Source organism: Oenanthe melanoleuca, chromosome 9 (assembly GCF_029582105.1).
Source record: "Oenanthe melanoleuca isolate GR-GAL-2019-014 chromosome 9, OMel1.0, whole genome shotgun sequence".
NCBI classification, from domain to species: domain Eukaryota; kingdom Metazoa; phylum Chordata; class Aves; order Passeriformes; family Muscicapidae; genus Oenanthe; species Oenanthe melanoleuca.
The window spans coordinates 1,106,580-1,127,682 of NC_079343.1; the positions used below are offsets into that span (position 1 = coordinate 1,106,580).

General features: G+C 40.6%; 1 protein-coding gene across 1 annotated transcript in view; it reads left to right on the top strand.

The window, feature by feature from the left end:
* The window catches only part of VAMP2 (vesicle associated membrane protein 2), a 48,314-nt gene that overhangs the window by 15,823 nt on the left and 11,388 nt on the right, over positions 1-21,103 (top strand). The gene's annotated exons all lie outside the window — the stretch shown is intronic.

Consider the following 21,103-nt stretch of genomic DNA (forward strand, 5'->3'; position numbering starts at 1 on the left):
AAGGCAGGAAGTCTGATTTTGCAAAATCTATCAGACTATTGGAAAGTCTGGTTTTGCAAACTGGTAGTAGATACAACTTATTTAGAAAACATACTATTCATAGCAGGGGGATTTAAAACAGAATGGTTTAATAATATATTTTCCTCTACCTAGTGTTCATGCTTCACTTCAGACTTTAGTATTCTGGTTTATACAAACCCCAATACTTCTATGATTAACACAAATCTTTTATCAATTATCACAACTACTTCTCAGCAACACCTGCTTGCTCTCTGTCTTGGGTCAGTTTCTCATTTGCCTTCTCAGTTTCCAAGAAACAGCCTGTCTCTCTTGTCTTTCTGTCTCCAGGAGTTTGTTTTGATAAAGGGGGCAGATTTGCATAGTGACTGTAAGGAAGAAAAGTTTATTTATATAAAAATACTGGGGTGCTCTTCATCAGCACATCCCTTTTAGTGCTTTGCCTGTGGCCATGTGCTGTGGGAGGAGTGTTATCAGATGGGGAGAGGGAGATTGAGGCCCTGGGAAATCCTGGTCTCCCAACCCTTGCTCCTCTTTAGAACTGCCTGTGCTTTGTGAGTGCTCCTCTGCTCTTCTAAGAAGTGGCTAAACTGACTGGGATTTGTTGCTTCCATCTCATAGGCAACTTTGAATGAAAAAAACCCAACTAAATTAAAAATAAAATTCTAAGCCTTTCTTTTTGTAAGGCAATTTTACTTTAAGCTAGCAATTCTCCCTTGTTTTAAAGCAAGAGCAACTGCAAGAACAATGTCTCATCTATCCCTATGATAAGAAGGAATTACATAAAGGAATAGTAGGTGCATGGTCCAGAAGGAATGGAGCAACATGAGTGCAAAATTCAGCTATTAATAGCAAAGCACTGCTATCTTCTATTGTCTTCAGATCTTGTTGAGTTTGGTGAAGTATGAACAAAATCCAAGTTGTGGGAAGTAGATGCAACAAGCCTGGGTTTCATAGAACAAATGGTTTTGGTGAGAAATATTATTACTCTGGAAATGAGAAGATAAGAGACCTTGAGCTGAATATTTGATACTCAGAATTCTTGATAGTAGGATGCCAGCAGGATTTCAAAGGAGTAACTGGACAGGTGCCACAGAGTGACTGAGGCAGTATGTCAAGAACTGTTATAGAATTGAGGCCTTTGCCAGCTCTCAGTACTAGGCCATGCTGTTCCCACCTTTTCTAGGAGGTTCTGTTATGGTCCTTTCTGTGTCATGAGAAAATGCAGCACTTTGTTATGTCTGGCACCACTTTGGGGTTTTTTTGGTTGTGGTTTTGGGTTTTTTTCTTTTTGTATAACCATATATGATGGTTTTGAAAGCAAAACCAGTGACAGACTCTAAGTCAGAAATACAATTTAATAGGGAAAAAATAAAAATATATAAAATACATGCAATAGTACAAAAGAAAAAAACACTGACAGAGTCAGAATACAACCTGACAGCCTGCTAGTTAAGGTGGTGGGAGCAGTGCAGATGAAGTGGTCTTGTTGAAGCAGTGATCCTGTAGAAAGGTCTGGCAGCTCTTGTCCTCTGGAAACCAGTGGGTAAGGGCAGCCTTGGTGCTCCAAATCTCAGTTTTTATCTAGGTAGGAAAGGCTTGACTCCTCCCCCTGGCTGGAGCATCTCCCAGTGGGATGATGTAATTTTATCAGTCATGCACTGGGACTCAATGGGCCATTAACAGGAGATATCTCCTGGAGGGAGGATGGATTGTGGGAAAGGTAAAGAACATTACCCCATCTGGTTTTTAACAGCTGGCCCATTAGCAGAGGATATCTCCACAGAGATAAGGATCACTGCCCCACCTGGCTTCAGCACATGGTGATAGAATACACACTTGTGGGCATATTGTAACCTAGGACACCATGCTATCTTAGTTCAGCAGCTAAGTTTTGATACTGGTTCTAAAATTTCAGTTTTCAGCCCTTGTTTTTCCATGGTGCCCATGTACAAAGCAGTAATTATAGTGGTATCCTTTGGCACACTGTTTCTGCCAGGCCCAGAGCAACTGGTAAAATGGAGTGCTACTCCTAAAGATGCATGACTCCTCCTCGTCATCCATCTCCTCCTGTTTCACACAGCTCAGAGTGGCTTTTCTTTGGGTTTTGTCACTTTTGCCATCAGCCTTTTCCATGAGTGTGGAGGGGTGGGGGGTGACAGCACACACAGCTGCTGCAGGAGGGCTCCACTGTGCAATTGGCCACCTTGACTTCTCTTTCCATAGTTGGGAAGAAAACATCTGGGATTAGTAAGTGACAGAACCTCAGTTTTCATTTGAGAAAGGAAATAGAGTGATTCATCCTGAAGCCATCCTCTCCAAGGGAGGAAGATTTGAATTATTAACAGCATATCTAAACATGATGGGTGCTGACACCTTCATCTCTTATTTTTACTGCCATGGATTTTCTTCACATGCAGTGAGAGAATTTACACCACGGGAACTGTTAATGGTTTCATGCTTCCTACCCATTTTTAGCTGCCTAATTTATGGAAAGCCATTAGTAGGTGAGTCACTGCTTTCACAAGATTAGTGTGGCTGAGCTAGAGCTTTGGGTGCTCCTTTAATTTCCGTATTTGCTTTACAGTTAAAACTGTTATTGTTCAGTATAACAGGAGAGTTCAGAGTCTCTGCTCTCCTTGATCATGTACAAATACTGAGGAGATGCTCCCTGTCCCTAACAAGCTAAGGAGCTAAACAAACAAGAGATACTTATCTGCATTCTAGATTCTGTGAGTCAGGGTGGCTCATTGTTCAGGACTTCTGCCTGAATGGATGGGAATTAAGTCATTCCAAAGATTACAAATGAAGCAATACTGGGAATCTCAATGTAAATGTCACTATAAATAACTTATTGCAGGAGCACATTTACTCCCTGGTAGATCTTGTTGAGAAGTAGATGTTCACAAGTTAAAAAGTGTAAGGTACAAGCCTGAGGGTGAGGGTTTCCCCCTCATAATAAATGGATGAAATGTTGAAATACATTTGGGCTGTCTGTATCATGAATGTAGCAGGAGAAAATGCAGTGTGTGAAATACTCAAGCACTGAATAAGGGGTGGATTTCAGAGCCAATACTCTTTGTAATAACTCAGAAATATTTGTTCCATTCAGACAACAAACTCAAACAGGCAGTAATAGATAAAATTTAAAGGAAATCCCAGGCTGATCTTTTTAAGCTAATTTACTCATCTGTAAACCTCTAAACTTGTTGCAAAAGGCATGTGTTACTTATCTTTCACCCAATTACAAGCTCTTAAAGAGATTACAAAGCTCTTCATAACAGTGCTTGAAGACTGGTATTTTTGCTGTATAAATTCTGAGGCAGATCTTCAGCTGCTACAAAGAGTGACTCTGAAGCCCCAACTTTTATTTTTATCTAATTAATGATCTCTTGTGTATGAGCTACCCACTTCTTTTTTCACTAGGGTTTTTAAAATGCTTTAAAAATTTTGAAAACCAAAGGAAACAAGTACAGCAGGGACTGATGTGCCTAAGGCTGGGAGACAATAAGTGATCAGTGGCTTGTTAATTCTAAGTTACAGAAACTAAACATCAATCATGTTAATCACTTGGTGTCTGTACATATTTTCATATGTACCCCCAAATGTATGATTTTGAAAGAGTTGTAAGAAAGTTAATGCAAAATTAAATCCTTAAAACCTGTCATCAAACTGATAACAAGAGCATGTACTTGCCCACATATTAACCAACAAACATGCTTTGGCTACTGTTCTATTGTGTGGGTCTGTGGTGGAAATGGAAGTCGGTTGGCATTGATTTCTATAAAAAGATTCAAAGTACTTGGAGTATTTAGAATTGAATTGTTCCATCGTGCTTTTCCAGTAGGATGTTTCTTAATGGGAATGTGTTTGGACTACATGTTCAGTAGCCATACATCTGGATTTCCAGGCAAGTGTTTTTAATTTTCTTCTGAACTGAAATCAATATGAACATTTGTGGTGGATTCTTTTATTTGTACTTTCAAAGCACTCCACGTTTTTCATGTTGTTGTTTCGTTCAGGGCAGCTGAGTGACTGAATGCAGAAGAAAAGCAAAACACCATTCTTTGGAAGCTGAATGATTGCCTGCTCATGTCTTATACCACTTGTACATAAAATGATCAGTGTCCTCCCCTGGGCAGCCACTGTGTGACTGAGGTGTAAAACTGAGTGACAAAAGCTGCAGCAGAGGCTGAGAAGAGATGCATGCAAGGCTTTTAAATGGTGCTGGCTTTGGCCAGCCCTTCCAAGGAAATAGTTTGTGTGATTACAAACCTTTCACCATCCTGCTAAACTTGATGGAGTGGTAAAGACCCCACGGATGCAGATTCCTAAAGGCTGTGGAAAATCAGCAGGCAGGGGGAGGTGAGGCCCCAGGTACTGCTGCCAGCCTGGGAGAGGTGAGCAGGAGAGGCTCAGGAGCCTTTCCTTGCTGTCCTGGCACCTCGCCTCACCCACTGATGCTCCCTGGAGCGAGAGGCTGGAGCAGAGCTGGTGGGTGAGGCAGGAACTGGAAGAATTGTCAGTTAGCAAGGCTTGCAAGGTGGTATTTTGGTGACTGGGGAGGGCTGTAGCAGTTTGGATATGAAGCCAGGCTTTATTGGCTTAGTTCCTCGTGGAACAGTTCATAATGCAGCCTGCAAAGGTTGCTCTTTGCTGACAATTATAACATCATAAAGCAGGGAATAAATGGAGTAATTCTGAGCAGTGCTGGTGTTCTAGACCAGCAGAAGGGATAAGGCTTAGTATCAGTAACAACTCCTAGGGGACCCTAACCACAAAAAAAGGCAGAAATTGGCACAAAGTGAAGAAGCATAATAATGTACCCCCAGAGTCTGTTCTATATATAAATATATAAATATATAAATATATAAATATATAAATATATAAATATATAAATATATAAATATATAAATATATAAATATATAAATATATAAGCCAGTGGACTGAGTTTTGTCCTGCTTTGATCAGTTTCATTTCCAAGCAAACTAACATACAAATGATAATCAAATGAAAATATTCTTTCCTTTTGGACACTGTTGTGTCCAGTTGCACCAGAGGGCAGCTGAAGTGGTAAGATGGAGCTGTACCCCACTGCTGAGAGCCCCTTGGACATTGCCTAATGGCCTGTGGAGTTGTGACAGGAATATTTTACTATAATTGCTTTCTCGAGGAGATGACGGGGTGCTGAAGCTGCTGTCACTTTTTCTGTATGAGTTAAACCAAAGATGTGTGATTCAGACATACTCACTGGCAGAATGCTCTGAATTTACATCTTTAGAAAGTTCTTCAGATTAAAAGCAATTCATCAAGGCATTTCTCACCAGGAAAATGCCTGTGTCAGATTAGCCCCTTTTCCTTCACAATGGTAGGACAGTAATCTTACTGAATTCCAGCTAAATCTCTGAGCTACCTGCACCAACCATCAGGTGGGGAGTTACATAATGTCTGTAATTAATCCCAGATGTAAAACTCTGCATGTTCAAGATTGAAGGATGAGTTGAGCTTCTTATAAAAAAAAAAACAACCAGAAAAACTTAAAACTGAAAAAACCCCAAAACAGCAACAAAAAAACCCAGTACAAAGTGGTATTGCAAACTTCTGAAAATGAGTATCAGAAAACTGGGCCCTTCAAATCTATTGAATCCTATGAAATGCTAGTCAAACTCTTAATAAAAAAATGTCAAGCTAAAGGTGTTAGAAGGTATTTTATTGTCCTGGTGCTGTTCAGGAAGGCTGTATGTGGAAGTAAGCTGCAGGTTCTCTGGAAAGTTGCCATAAAAGGTGGATTATGGGGTGTCAGAGTATCAATAACCACTTCCAAACTGTTCTTCTATGTAATTTGGAACTCCTGGAATTATTGGTGTTAATCCACATGGGCACAGGGCTGCATTACATCTGGTGGATGCTGGGGTGCATGTGTGTGAGAACTTGCATTTGTTTTTAAAAAGCTGTGGTGCTATGCAATCACTTAGATGTTATAATATTTGTGAATGTGTTCCTCAGGAAACTGATGGGAGTGAAGGGGGGAATTTGGTGCAACTTTATCCAGAGAAGGTTGTGGCAGAAGGTGAGAGAAGAGTAACAAACTGCAGAGTTGCACCATTGACAAAAAAAAAAAAAGTTGGATCGAATTTTTCATCCTGTGTGCCCCCCTCTGTGAGCACAGATTCAGACATAACTTGCTTTAACCCTGCTTGGCTGGGTGATGTTGGTGGGACTGTGGGAATTATTGGCTCATTACTGGAAACTGAATGCTGTTCTTTTCACTCCTAAAGGATTTTAGAATCTTTTAGTGTTTAGTGACTGAATAAACAGTATATTAGCAAAATAAAACCTTTAAAATCAAAAACGATCCAAGAAGGTGAGCTTGTAAACATTTTTTTTTTTCCCTGCAAGCAACAGATTATATAATGAATAACCTGGATGCAACAGTGTGGAGGGATTAGCATAAATACCAAATATATACTTTGTCTGAATTTAATTTAGCAGCTATTGATAAAAATCAAATTAATTCAGCTAGAAATTGATTTTTTTTTTTTTCAAATGAACTGCAGTTTGGAACACAGACTAAGGCCAAAATGCCATTAAATCCTAATTTATTGTGTTGTGTAGATAGATTATTTCACAGTTTAGTTTTTTAAGCCACTACAAGTTTTTGAATTACAGGAGGGAGGAATGCGTTGATGTTCAAGTTTTTAAAATTGGAATTTAGCCTTCATTTAACCATTCAAATTGATAACCCACTAATCCTGGATCATTATGGTTTTGTTTGCTATGTTGGAGAATAATGTAATGTCTGACATCTCTGATCTCTGATGGTTTCTGGTTTTGAGATACACATGCACATGTAGTCATGCTTATGTATTTGTGGAATTACTTCAGCTTCTTAAATAACATAACAAACTCTTGTTCTTGCTAGTAACTTCTATGACTTTGGTGTGAATCAATACTTCACAGTTTATTATTGAACTTTTCAGTTCAGAATTGCCTAAGAGAAGTCTGATAATCTATTTTTTTTTTTAATAATTTGTAAGTAATCTCTGAGAACTTCTACTCAGTGGATTACTCACAAGCTGTTGGTCATTTTTATTTAGAATATCATTTTAAAAATAGAGATGTGTTCTGTTCATTTAGGCTGGACTAGTTCTGTTATTTTCTCTTCCATTTGAATGCTGGAATCTGACTTCAAAATCTGTTTTCCCAAAAACACTGTAGTTTGTCTTTCTAATAATACTTGCCTCGGTTAAATAATTTAAATATTCACAGGCAGCAGGTCACAGACTGCAAATCTAAAGATTTTTATGAGTATATTATTAAATTATTTTTAACAAGTCAGTTCTAATTTAGGCTAAGGAATTGAATCAACCCAGTTATAAAGAGAGGAGGCACAGAACAGGTTAAAATGTACTTTGCCAATGATTTCATGGACACTTCTTCAGAACAGGTGTGGTTTCAAGGTACAGCTTTATCCAGAGAATATTATAGCAAGGAAATTTTAGCAAGGAAAATTACTTATATTCATTTCTCTTCTGAATTCCTCTATGGATATTCAGCCACTCTAGGGCTTCATGGATAAAATAAAGAGCTTGATTTTAAGGTTTTCATGCAGGCACCAAGATTTCCTTGTATTCACAAGTCACAATTCTTTCTTTTCTGGGTGCTGAGGTCTCTCAGCTGGTTGATGATTGCAGGGCCTGTGATGCAGATGCATTTTGGGTACCCTCAGTGGGGGCTGTATCCCTAAGCACTGCAAAGCATCCTTGCAAGAATTAATGTGTCTGGTGCCTCAGGAGCTTGGGTGAGTTAAAAGTGCTCAATGAGCTCCAAAATGTCCAATACGAATCCTGCTGGGGACAGAACAGACCTGGGCCAGGTCTGAAGTACCACTCAGTTATCCCTGGAGATAAGGGGGTGGTCAGGATGATCTCCTGAGTCCTTTTTCATATAAATTTTCTCTTTTCCATTGTTGTCTTGGGGAGGGAGAAGAAAAAAAATTAAAAATTAAGACCTCATTCAGAAGGAAATGTTCTGTCAAAATCAGTTGCTTACACTGGGAACTGACTGACCTTGTGTGGTTAGCTCCCAGAATTTTTTGCTGTCAGTCCAAAGCCTAATGATTTCCTCTTGCCATCTAAATAAAATCTCATTTCTCTATTGTTTAATTAACTCTAAGGTGCCTTATTGGTATGAAATGCTTGCTGCCACATGTCAGCTGTGCCTCTAGCGTGGAGCAGTCTCCTCCTGGCCAGCACCACCTGTCTGTGAGAGTTTGAGGTGTGGCTTACACCTGTACCCTTTCAAAGCACGTCTGGGTTGCTGAGGTTGGCTGCAGGCAGTGTCCCTGCTGGCTTGCTGGAAGCACTGGGCTGTGCTCTGACAGGTGGCTGATCTCCATCCTGCATCAGAACATCGGGGTGACTCATGCTCTGCACACCCCCTGGCGCTTAGGAGCTGTTTGTGATGTGAGAGTTGGGAAAGGTGAGGGAAGAGGGAAAGGGCAGAGTGCTCCTGGCTGCCTGCAGGGGATGCCTCAGTGTCGCTGGATGCTGCTGGGAGCAGGGAAAAAGCAGCCTTGAGCCTTGGGTTTCTCAGGCTGCTCAGGGACAAGAAATTATAACAAAGATTAAACACCTGCTGGAGACATGATATTTTGCAGAAAGCATGTTTTCAAAGAGGTGTTGCCTTCTTGGACCAATGAGTATTTTCTGTTCAGTTTTACCACTCTATGTAACTAGTATTTCTTAAAATAAAGCTCTCTTTTGCTTCTCCATTACACGAAGAACAATGTTGCATTATCCTTTCCACCGCTCCTATAGCAAAAATGCAACACCTTAGGACTTCAGCTTTTATGTTTTTCAAATCCTGTACTGCATTAGGGCATAGCTGTAAACTAGTGTTAACTACTGTCTTCACACTTCGGTCAGACAAAGCAATTCCTCTGGGCCTGAGAGCCAAGGACACCCTACAGCCCTCAGGCCCCAAAAAGTATAAACAAAAGTGAATTTTGGGAGCAAACTGGGAGTAAATAACTTCATTACCTGAAGCTGTAATTGGAGGATTAACCCCTGATATGTAAATAGACCAAACTCATATCTGTCTGAAAAACTCATGACCATTGTCCATTCTGGGTGTAGCCTCTGAGGCTTCTGACTGCCCCAGGTGTATCCATTGAAGGCCTTTAATAAATCCCCACTTTATTCTCTTAACCTTGTCTAGGTACCAGCCCAAGGCATCACAGGGAACTTGTGAATGAGGGTATTATTTAATCATCTCACTGGGAGAAATTCGTGTGTTTCCTCACAGATACAAGATCCATGAATTTCCATGTTCTGCTGCTCTCTATTGTCTGTGGTTTCTAGGAAAGTTAGTCATGTGTGGGCCTTTATTGTGTGCATTTATTTACTTACCACCACTTTCCCTTTTAACACATCTCTTGGTTACCTTGGGAACTGGCTCCAGCCCTGCACATTCCTTCCTCTGTTTGCCTCTCATCAGGTGTGCAGCTGATGCCTTGGGGTGGTACCCAGAGCAGAGGCTGGACAAGGTTAAGAGAATAAAGTGGGGATTTATTAAAGGCCTTCAATAGATACACCTGGGGCAGTCAGAAGCCTCAGAGGCTACACTCAAAATGGACAATGGTCATGAGTTTTTCAGACAGATATAAGTTTGGTCTATTTACATATCAGGGGTTAATCCTTCAATTACAGCTTCAGGTAATGAAGTTATTTACTCCCAGTTTGCTCCCAAAATTCACTTTTGTTTATACTTTTTGGGGCCTGATGCACCTGTAGGGTGTCCTTGGCTCTCAGGCCCAGAGGAATTGTTTTTTCTGGCCAAAATGTGGAGACAGTAACTCACACTCTGCATGAAGTTTAGAGTTATGCACTGATGCAGTACAGGATCTGAAAAGTACTAAGGCTAAAATCTTAAGGCACCACATCCAAAGGACTCCCAGCACAGCCCCAGAGTGATGATTCCACTGCACAAGGACACAGAGGCCAAAAAGGAATAGTAGTAAAAAAGTAAGAACTCTATCAGTGCATTGAATCTTGCTGTAGGCAGGCTGAATTTGTTGTGGACAGGTGGACGAAATTCCTAATATTTAGTTGGGGTAGCAGTAGAAAGTAATCTAATATTTATGGAAATAAAATGTATGAATAACTTTTATTTTGAGGTTTGTATCTGTGTCAGAACTGTAGTGGCAGGAGAGAATACTTTGCCCTTCAAGGATGTTACAGGTGGAAAGACAGAGAGCTTGAGGAGTAGCTTTGAGGGCAGGGCATGCTTCAGTCATCTGGCTGCTGCTTTGTTTCTATAAACTGGAGTTTTTGGTTGATTGTAAATGTCTTGTTTTGTCTCAAGTATGTTTGCCACCAGTTCTTCTTGTCACTTGAATAACGTGGACAATTCAAGGTTTTTTTAAGTTTTTGACTTTTAAAGCACAAATTTAAACTCAAATGTTCCTTCTCAATCCCAAGGGCCTTTTATTTCCAAAGAAGGACATGAGAAACAAGTGGTTAATTTTGGAGTGTTGTAAAATTAACTAACTTCCAAGGTTCAGATGAATGGAAAGCAAAGTAGAAATACTCCTTCAGCACACAGGGAGGAGACACTTTCCCTTCACCCAGAGAACCCCAAGGGCTGCTTATGCAGCTCACTGGAGATTTTAAAGCATGAAAATGTTTAGGCATTTTCACAAATAGCAAAAGGCAGTGTCCTGAATGTAACTAAACTGAAAGATACAACCAGAGTAAACTGGTCTTTACTGAGTCAGGTGATGTTTATAGATTTATTGGGGGAAGAAAAGCAAAATTGAAGTTTCATTTTGCAAATGTACAGGTGTTCACAGCATTGAGCCACAGAGGATGGCTGTGAGCTTCAGAAATCACACCAGGGTTCTGGAAATGTGGTTTAAACATAAGTCTCTCTGTAAAGCAAAGAAGGTCATTAAAAAATCAGAGTTTGAGGGAAAGACAGATGGGAAAATAAAGGTGGGAGCTTAGGCTAAGGAGGAACCACAAGGCTCTGGGGGATCCTATGAGGGTGGGGAGATTCAGCAGAGGTGGCTGTAATGTTACAGACCAATCTTACTTCAGACATTTTAAGTTTCAATATAGTTCATGATTTTCTGTTAGGAAGTATTTAATGAATTCACATTAGCTTACCAAGCGATTTTTTTTGGCCAAATAATCTCAAAAATCTTTTTTAAAAAGTCTTTAAAGCTCTAGTTTTGTTTTATTCAAAATATTCTATGTTTTTGGAGGGTGTTTTTTAAATTCAATGAGAACTTGAAATGAGAAGTTTCCTTTTATTGCTTTAATGTATTTTATTGGTTAAATGGAATCCAGTTCTAGGAATTGATGGATGTTGAAATGGGAAGAAGGGATATTGTGTGTGAATCATAACATTGTGGGAAGGTGGAACCCTGTGATAGGACACTGGTAAATGATAGCTGTGTTCATGGAAGCTCTTCAGGAACTGAATGTGACATTTTGGGAGAAATAAAGGTGAAAGTTTGGCTCTCTGTGCAGATCCCTTTGCTGTTCTCTGACACCTGCACAGACTGCTATTTAAGTAATGAATAGGTGGGGTGAAATATTCACTGCATTTTTCTTGGCCAAGTAGATAGACATGATTTAAACTTAACAAGCCTCCTGCTAATTAAGCTTTAATATAATTAGAGGTGGTAATTACCCCATGAAGTTTAGCTGTGATGAAACTGCCACTGAATAGCAGTGGCAAATGTATAGACAGGCTACAAAAACTCTTCACTGCTGATGGAAATGTGACTTTCTTTCAGCTGTTTTGTTGTTTCTGGGACTTAAAAAACAAATAAACAAACAAAAAGCATGTTAAGAGTTGATTTACTTCTGAAATGCATCACAAATGCTGGGAAGTGATGCATAGGAGAATGGGAAGCCCCAAAGCCTCCCAGGTTTTAATTTGAGTCTCTTAAAAACAGGCAGAAAAACCTTAAGTAAATATTACTTAAAAGCAAGGGAAGCTTATCAGTCTTCCCACTCCTCTGAGAGCCTTCCTTGCTTCTCTGTCAGAGGGAACTTTTAACTGGGTGTGGTGTTTGTGAAGGTTTGTCGTTGGATGCTGCTGGGAACCAGGGAAAGAGCAGCCTTGAAGCCTTGAGTTTCTCAGGCTTCACAAGGACAAGAAATTATAACAGTGATCACACACCTGCAGGGTGTGTGAGCTGTGTGATGTCTTGTGATGTTTTGCAGAAAGCATGTTTTCAATGAGGTGTTGCCTTCTTGGACCAATGAGTCTTTTCTATTCTGTTTTTCACATACTACCCTATATAAGTGCAGTGTTTCTTTAAATAAAACTTTCTCTTTTGCTTCTCCATTGAACTATGTTGGATTGTCCTTTTGGCCTCTCACCTATAGCCTAAAATGCAACAAAGGTTTCCTAAAATTTTTACTTGCCGAGACCTGGGCAGTCTCCTTTGTACTTGACAAGGACTTTTCAAAGCTGAAGTCTTCATAGATGAAAGAGGGAAGTCTTCTCTCCCAAATAAATTACTGAAAAATTATTTTAGAGGTAGTAAACTGAGTTGTTTTCTGTATGTTTTCGGTGTGAAAGAAAAGAAGGGTGTAGGGGGAAAAAGATGTCGTGTAAAGTTTTATTCTGAGTTTTTGTTCTTAAAGTTTCTATCTCTTTGTACCATTTAAAGTTGAACCTGTTTTACCTTCGTCCTAATCCTATCTCACAACAAGGAAATTTCAAGTTGCTGAACCAAAAGCACTGCACTGGCTACAGCCAGCAGCAAACACCAGCAGTCCCTGCAGCAGCAGCAGCAGCACATGAGTCAGGGGTAGGGGATGGCTGAGTCAAACTCTGCCCTGCTCCTTCCCTCCCACTCCCTGCCCAGCTGCTGCCTGGTTACTGCTCAGGGTAAATCCCACACAGAAAGTCTCAAACAGGGGCTGCTCTTTCTCCTGTGCACGAGAAGCACAGGGGATGCCCAGCCACGAGGCAGCACATCAGCACCTGCTCACAAACAGGGATTTCCTCCACTGAGCTGTGTCCTTAGGGATCGCCCTGCAGCTTCTCCTCCCAGCTTTGTGAGCCTGGATGTCTGGCAGACCAGGGTGTTTAACCTCACTGGGCTTCCTCAAGTCTGCTCCAGCTTTAGAGTCCTGGATTTTTGGAACGTTTCTCTAGCAACATGTTTGCTATTTATGTCTTTGCCCTTACAGTTTGTTGTTATCAAGGCAGATTGCATTTCTTAGCTTCCAATAAGAAATGGCAGCAATGACAGTGACTCACTTATTGTTTTGTTCTTGCTTTGTTTCAGATGTACCTCACCAAGGCACTGAGTAAAGCCTTGTTCTTTTAGGCTTCCTCTCACAGCCTGCTGTACTCTGATTTATGTGTTTGCAATCAGTTTCTTCTTTCCCTAATTTCACATCAGTAACTTAGGGCAAGAAAAATAAAGGTGTTGTCTTATCCAGAATTTGACTTCTCTGCTGAATCTCTTTGTTTTGGTTTGTTGAGGTTTTGTCACTCTAGCTGAGGGGGGTTGTGTCTTATGCCCAGTATAAGCACTTTCCTATTATAAACTAAAATTCCTTTACTAAATTTTTCTAGGGAGAAAAGAGCCCCTCTTGCTGTGATGGTCAATCTTTGTGTTATTTCTCAGGTGTGTAACCTCAATGTGCAGGACAGAGCTGAGACAACTGAAGGTACTGAAGTACCAAAGTTGCTACCAATGCACCTTGCAAAACCAAGGGCTCTCAGGGATTTCAGAACCACTTCAGCTCAAATGAGCCACATTAACACAAGAACTGGTGGGGCTAATGGAGCACAGTAAACTTTTGTAAAAGAAAATTCTGTTTTTTTGTAACAGTGTGTTCATTTACATACACTAGATTTTATCTATATTGAATTGGCTTGAAATAGTAACAATTTTGAGAGAAAATTAGATCACAGACCTGATCTTTGTTCAGTTTTATTGCCTTTAGCCCACATCATAACTCAAGGTTAACCAAATGAAAAGCATCAAAAAATTAAAAAGGGGAAAAAAAGTTTGTGTTCTTTTATCTGATGGAGAGAAATTATTACAAAGGTCTGAAACCTGCCAATTCTGAAACATTGTAAGAATTAGTAGAAGGTGCAATCAATACTACCTAGTAACAAGAGGTAACACTTCTGAAAACTGACTTTAGTGCAATACAGTGTTTTGGTATTTTTCTGCATAAACTGAAGATAGATTTTAACTATTAACTATTATGAACATATCACATAAATGATTTTTCATATCTTTTACTAAACTAATTTTTATCTGAAAGCAGCCTGATGCAAATTACACAAATTATGAATTTAAACAAGGAAAATGGAGAAAACAATAAATTACATTTCTATCTTTTTACAGTATAAAGTTAATATATGTATAAGTATTAAGAGAAAGGTTTTTTTATTATTGCTTACACCTGTATTTCCTTTCATTCTCTAATGAAAATACATCTCATTTAGTATGAAGATTACAATTCATTTCCTATCAGCAAATGAGAATTAACTCTTTTCTAAGAAAAAACAGATAGCATGGGACTAAAATTGGCTGAAGTCACAGGTCAGCCTGTGGAAATTACCTCAAAAGGAGATTTACTTTAGAGCTGGTTTGGGTATTTTTCAGTGCATGTAAGTATATAAATTTACAGATGTGAAGATGAGAATGGTTGAGTGGGATCTGAAGGCATGGCCTAAAGTTCCCCATCAGCAACCTGCATTAATTCTGTGCTGCTGAACAATGTGGACAGAGATTGAGATCTACCTTATTATTGGATCCAGCAGTAAAGTGTCCAGAAATGTAAATGTTTCTAAATTAATATGACATTATAGATGTTAAAAATGAAGATGTGACAAATAAAAATATTTCTCTGTTCTCGGTAGGAAAGGAAATTCAAGAATCTCACAGTCATAACACAGATAGTAAATAGTGCTTATGAAAAGATTTTCAAGGTGCAGTTTTGTAAATCCAAGGGCTCAAAATGATGAAAGAATGTTCTTGAAGATATCACTGTAGATCAAATTTGCCTCTAATCCTAAAAGCTGGTAAGCAACATTTATTTGGCTTGAATAGAAGATACTGGAGAAGATAAATCAGTTGGTCATTACTAACTTAACAAATGTTGATCAAATTAAAGATGATGTCTTAGGGTTCCTCTCCTTTTCCTCTGTGTGCATATTTAGCACACCAGATGGTTAATGCAGTCATAATAAACTAGTGGGAATATTTAATTAAATGTGTTCCCGGGACGTTAAATGCAGAGTATTATCCTTTGGCTGGTGATCAGAGTAAATATTTGGTAATAAGGGAGAGTCCTTGTAGAATATTGTTGGTAATACATGAAAAGCACATTTGAGAACAGAGCTGTTTTCAAGGCAGAACTTTCTTCACAAAATGAAGACATCTCAAATGCTAATTCCTTTTATACGTGGGGCTTTGTTCTACCACCGATTCATTATTACTCATTACACAGTTATTTCAAACAGCACGAGGAATAATTTGAAATGTGATAGTCCTGGAATGGAAGTATCTAAGTTTAAGTCTGTAGCCATTTACTTGTCAATAGTCACATTTTTACTGAATACTGAGGGGCTCAGGCAGAACAAAAGCACAATGAAGAGCAACATCTCTGGTTGAGCAGTGCTGCTTTCCTTGTAAGTGAAGGAAGCCTGTTTGCTGTTGTTGGGAGCTAATTCTACTCCCTCTGTGGGGTCTCAGAGGGCTGAAAACATCTTTCTGTAGTCTGACAATCCCTCCAGCCACAGTATTCAAATGTCCACTAGCCCAGCAGTGATGCTGCTCTGTCAATCAGCTAATCATCTCCTCAGCCTAACCAGTTTTATGATATCATGGCTTTCTTCACTCCCATTGAGCAGCTTTGTTTTGTTCCCCTGCAGAAGTGAGATTAGTAGAATGAAAGCAAGGATAAACCTAGCCTACTAAAATAACTGGAGGGGGAAAGATGAGCTAGAAATCTGAAATATGTACAATTAGTGGCCAGCTGAACTGAAAAGCAAATAACTCTACTGAGAGCATCTCAGAGGTGGGAGGTCATGTTCTCTAGCCAGGGCTGTCTTTTGGAGAGTCCTCTCACCCCACAGGCAGAGAACATCCTACCTACTTGGAAGAAGAATGAGAGCCTGAAAAACACTTAATTTTGTGGGGGTGCTAGAAGTTTCTCTGCACCTCTCCTGACAGAATTATTCTGTGGTTTTTAAAGGACCTACCATTTGACACTAACCAATTTCACTATGGGAAAACCAAAAAACTTGGTAGGAGGTGCTGGGATGGATGTCTCTTTCCTAAGAGAAACGTGACTGTCCACCCACAGCTGTGGTTAGTCCATGCTGTTGTTAAGAATTTGAGTCTGGAAGGCTCAGAATCTTAAGGAGATTAAATATCAATTTATTTGAGAGGTGACACATGAATAGACTAGCACAGAATTTCAGCCTGCTCTGTTTATCAGACAGGATTTCGTTAGGGTTCTGTCAAACCTCACACAGCCATGTTGGTAAGAAAGCTTTTTTAGCTAGTCTTGGCTAAACTGACCTCGTGCAAAATTAAAATCCCATGTGGTAGCATCTGATTAGCACAAAGCTGGAAACCTGAAAATTCCTCCAGAATGCAGAAGACTTGAAGTGCTGTCAGTAAAAGTCCCTCTCTGCAATCAATCAGTGGAAAAATTGGTTTAGCTGTTACTGCGTAGGAATAAACAAAGCAAGTCCAAAACTTATAGCAAACCCCCAGGGCTATAGAGCTCTTTTATTTCCTCAGAGATCCTTGTGCCTCAAAGCTTTCCAGTGCATCTCAATTCACAGATGAGCCTTCTCTGCTCTAGGGATTGGGAGGTGGGTTTGTTTCTGCAGCTGCTCCTTGGGCTAGAATCTCCACTGACATGCATAGCCACTAAAGTAATGCATAAATTTGCATTTGTAGCTAATTCTAATAATAGTTTTAGAGTTAAATCTCAAGAGTACAAAGCTTTGCAAGTCTTCTGATTTATTTTGCAGTTCAACAATGCCTTTGAAACCACAGACTCTAATTCCACAGTGAAGCCCAAATGGGTGGGTGCCTTTTGAAAGGGTCCACATGGAAAAAGTGTCTTAAATATATGTAAGTTACAATAGTAAATATGTACTACACAAATAGAATACCTGAGCAGAAAAATAAATAAATAAATAAATAAATAAATAAATGGGAAGAGACACAGTGCAGTGTTGTTTTATTTGAACAATAGGGAAAAGGTTTGGGGAAAGAGGACTCAGACTGGGATTCTTCAAAAATTGCCTGCTTGGTTTCATTTTTGGTAGGGATCATTAATTGATGCACATTCACTGCCCCTCTCCTGGGCTTTGCCAGCTGACACCCCCTAAAGCTGTGTGATGTGATTCTCACTTTGCTTGTGCTATCAGCTTTAGCTGTGTTTCTCACTGTTTAAGTCTGAAGGGTAGAAAATAACTCCTGTTGTTAGAAATAGGTTGTGAGCTTTGACTCGAGTCAGAGTTGGAGAGGAGCAGAAGGAGGCCAATGAATAGGGCTGGGCTGCCCTGCCACAGAATTTCTGTGCCTTGGAGAAGTCCCTTCATCTCCCTGCTCCTGTTTGCAGCCATATGTAGGGATAACAGCTTTTCCTTAGCTTAGTGCAGTGTTGTCAGGATGAAGACTTTGAAGGGATTAGGTCCTGTAGCTGGAGGCTTTAAAAGGCACTTTGGATGGATAAAAGAAGATGCTGAAAGCAGCCTTGTAGGTGCTCATGTGAACTGTACCAAGGCACAGTGGTGGCCTGGCATCCTCCTGGTGTTTGCATCGTGCATCTCCCTCCCCTACCCTGACTAAGTGAAAAAATTCTGCTGCGTAGCTCCCACATATGAACAAAAATGAAAGTGTGTGTCAGATGGTTTCCCAGAATATTAGATACACAATCATCCTTAATGTGTTTTTCAGCCAGTGCTGAAATGCAAAACAGTACCACTGGATATTTCCAATTCTCTTTTAATTGTGAGTTGCAGCTGCCTTTGACTGTCAGGTCTGAACAGCAAGTTGCTTCCCAAACATCTCAGGGAGATGACAAATCTCTTAGTCATGAATTTGACCTACGAGTTTCAGGTCCAACTGGAGGAACTGAGGATGTCTGAGGCAGCTGAGACCATTCTGCTGAGTCACTCAGAAAGTCCCTGAACGTTTCTTCTGCAAACACAGAGCCTGCACTGCTCTCAGTCTCTTGGGTTGCTCGTGTGCTGACTGATCCAAACCTGGCTGTGCTCTGATGCCACAGAGTGGTTGCCATTCAAGAGTATTTGTTAGGGGTCCATACCCTTTTTCACCAGCAATAACAGAGTTTTGTTCCTCCTTCAAAATTACTTTGACTCGTGCTTGGGAATGGAAAGTCTCAGCACCAATGGCAATTTTTTTTTCCTTTTCCTAAAAAAAGTACACAAGTCTGATGGCTAAGGGCCTAGTGATGAAGTTTTATATGGATTTTGCATTCTTTTGTAGCTCCCCAAAATCATGCCAGACCATGAGAAATTATACTTTAAAGTTCTGATGCTTCATGTACTTCAAAAGGAAGCTTCTACAACATAATGCTAATATTTTTGCATTAATTATTTGAATAATGCTTCTGAGAAATTATAAGCTGATATGACATGGTACAGAGGCAATGATAGAAGAATTATGTAAATGCAGGAAGAATTATGTAAATGTAGGCTGGACTTTAATTCTAGAGTTTTTGCTTTATGGTATTGCAGAGAATGTCTATGCTTTCACGTGATGCAGGCCTTCAGTTCCCTTCTTTACCAGAAAACTTGGATTAGATTTTGGATAATTAATTAAGATGGGTATGTTGTGAGCTTGCTGTGCCTCAGCATAAAGATTGTCATCTCTCTGGTGGTTGCAGTAACTCCTGCCCTGATGATCAACTGTAAAAACACCCATTCTTCCCATCATTTCCTCCCTTGTGCAGGGAGCAGAAAAGCCCCAGAAAATGCAGTTGAAACCAAATTAGATGGCAGCAAGAATGCTGGGATAAAGCAGTCTTGAGAGTGCCTACTGTATGTCAAGTCATTTTAAGGACTGCTTGAGAGGTGCAAAAATATGAGAATTACTAGGCAGAAAAGGTACGTGGCAGAGCTCCAAACTTTGGAGTTCTCTCGTAGCTCTGACCAAGAACATCACTGAATTTGTAAGCTCTGCTTACAGCAAAACATGTGGCAGGGAAACCTCTTCTCACATACTCCTCTTCTGTAGTCTCTGAGATTCTAACAGTGCATAACTCGAGAGAGGAGCTCCCTTGATGTTTCCAGTAGTGACACAGTGTTTCCACAGGAAAAAAACTGCTTGTGTTGTTTGGGAAAATGCCTATTTACTTCCTTAAATGCACAGAAGTTCTACTATTTCCATTTTAGCTCTGTTGTTGTACCAGGATCGCCCTTTGAGGCTGTTAATGCTCCAGGGAGATCTCATTTTGTATTACATGTGATGTACTTTATAAGCAGACTTTGATCCTTTGTGACAACTCAAAATAAATCCTGTTGGGATGCTGGCCCATGGCAGTGGATGGAGTGATTCCCTTGCAGGTGGCAGCAGCATCTGTTTTTTATGTTTTTAGTAGTGGCCATGAGGTCCTCAAAGGATGAGCAAGCATGGCTCAATTCCTTCTCTTTCAGCTCAAGCTTGCTAATGACATTCTTAGCCCCAGTTAAAAAGTGAAGTGTAAGCTACAGCAGGTCTGCAAACAGCTGCTCCACCTCTGGGAGATTCTGAGGGTCAGTGCTATCCACAGGGATCTCAGCCCTCAGGCAACACTGTTGTCCTGGTTTGAAGGACAGGTGTCTGCTAAGAAAGGCAGGAGCTTCTCTTTGAAATGGAGAATGTAAACCCCCTCCCTCCAAATTATTATAATTTTGAAATTAAGAGGCTCTCAAGCAAAGATATGGGAATTAGGAATAATAGTTCTTTACTAGGAAAATTAAAATAGAAATACAGTATTACAAAGAACAATCCCAGCCCTGCCAGAGTCAGAATCCAAGCTGACACCTGTCAGTCAGTCAGGGTGTTGGCACAGTCCCATTCAATGGTGGCTGCATCCTCCTGCAGGGGCAGATGTGGTTCAGCTGGAGCAGTGCTCCTGGAGAAGGTGCAGTTTTCCTCTGAAGGTGCAGGGATGATGTGGAAAGGTCTGGCTTTCCTCTGGAATCCAGTGGAAGGGCTGTAACTTGCTGTCCAAAATCTCAGTTTTTATCTGGGTAGGAAAGGCTTGGCTGCTCCCCTGGCTGGAGCATCTCCCACTGGGATGAAGATGGCCCATTAGCAGATAATATGTGCCAGGAGATGAGGGTCACTGCCCCACCCAGCTCCAACAGATGGGGACAGAATTCACATTTCTGGCCACAGCTTGTATTGCAACCCAAGACAACTGTCAAACTGAATTTTGCAGCTGAAGGTACCTTTGGGGAGCTAACTTTAGTGCCCCCAGGCACTGTTTTGACAGTGTATTAATGAGGCCGTAATTCCAGCAGCATTAATCAGACCCCAGGATGTAGAAGGGAATGATTCACAGAGAAACACTGTGTTCTCTCAGTCTGTCACTGTGGGAAGGCATTGGTAATGCATGAGTGGGATTTGTGATATTTTTCAGTTCACATGCTCAGGGATTTCCTCAGGAAGGGTTGTATTTGCCTGCGGGAAGGGGTGAGAGGGGTCCCTTGAAAGAAGAGAGGTTTCCCAGGTTAGAGAGTGGGTGTGAAGGATGGCTGGCTGAGGTTCAGGGACCCTGCTCAGGCTCGAGGGTGATTTGTCTGCACAAGCTGACACTCTGAGACAGACCAGATCTGTTGTTGGATTTTTTTCAGACACTTTGTTTTGTCCTTTGTTATAGGGCAAACTGGAGAAAGCCAGTGTTGGAGCTTAAGAGCTGCTGTGCAGAAGATCAGGGCTCTGTTCACAGCAGTGCTGCAGATACTCATCCAGGGGTTGTGGATGTGCTGAAGCTGCTCTGGTGGGGCATTTGGTGCCCAGGGCTGGGGAGGGTCAGCATTGCTGGATGCCAGGGATGACTGACC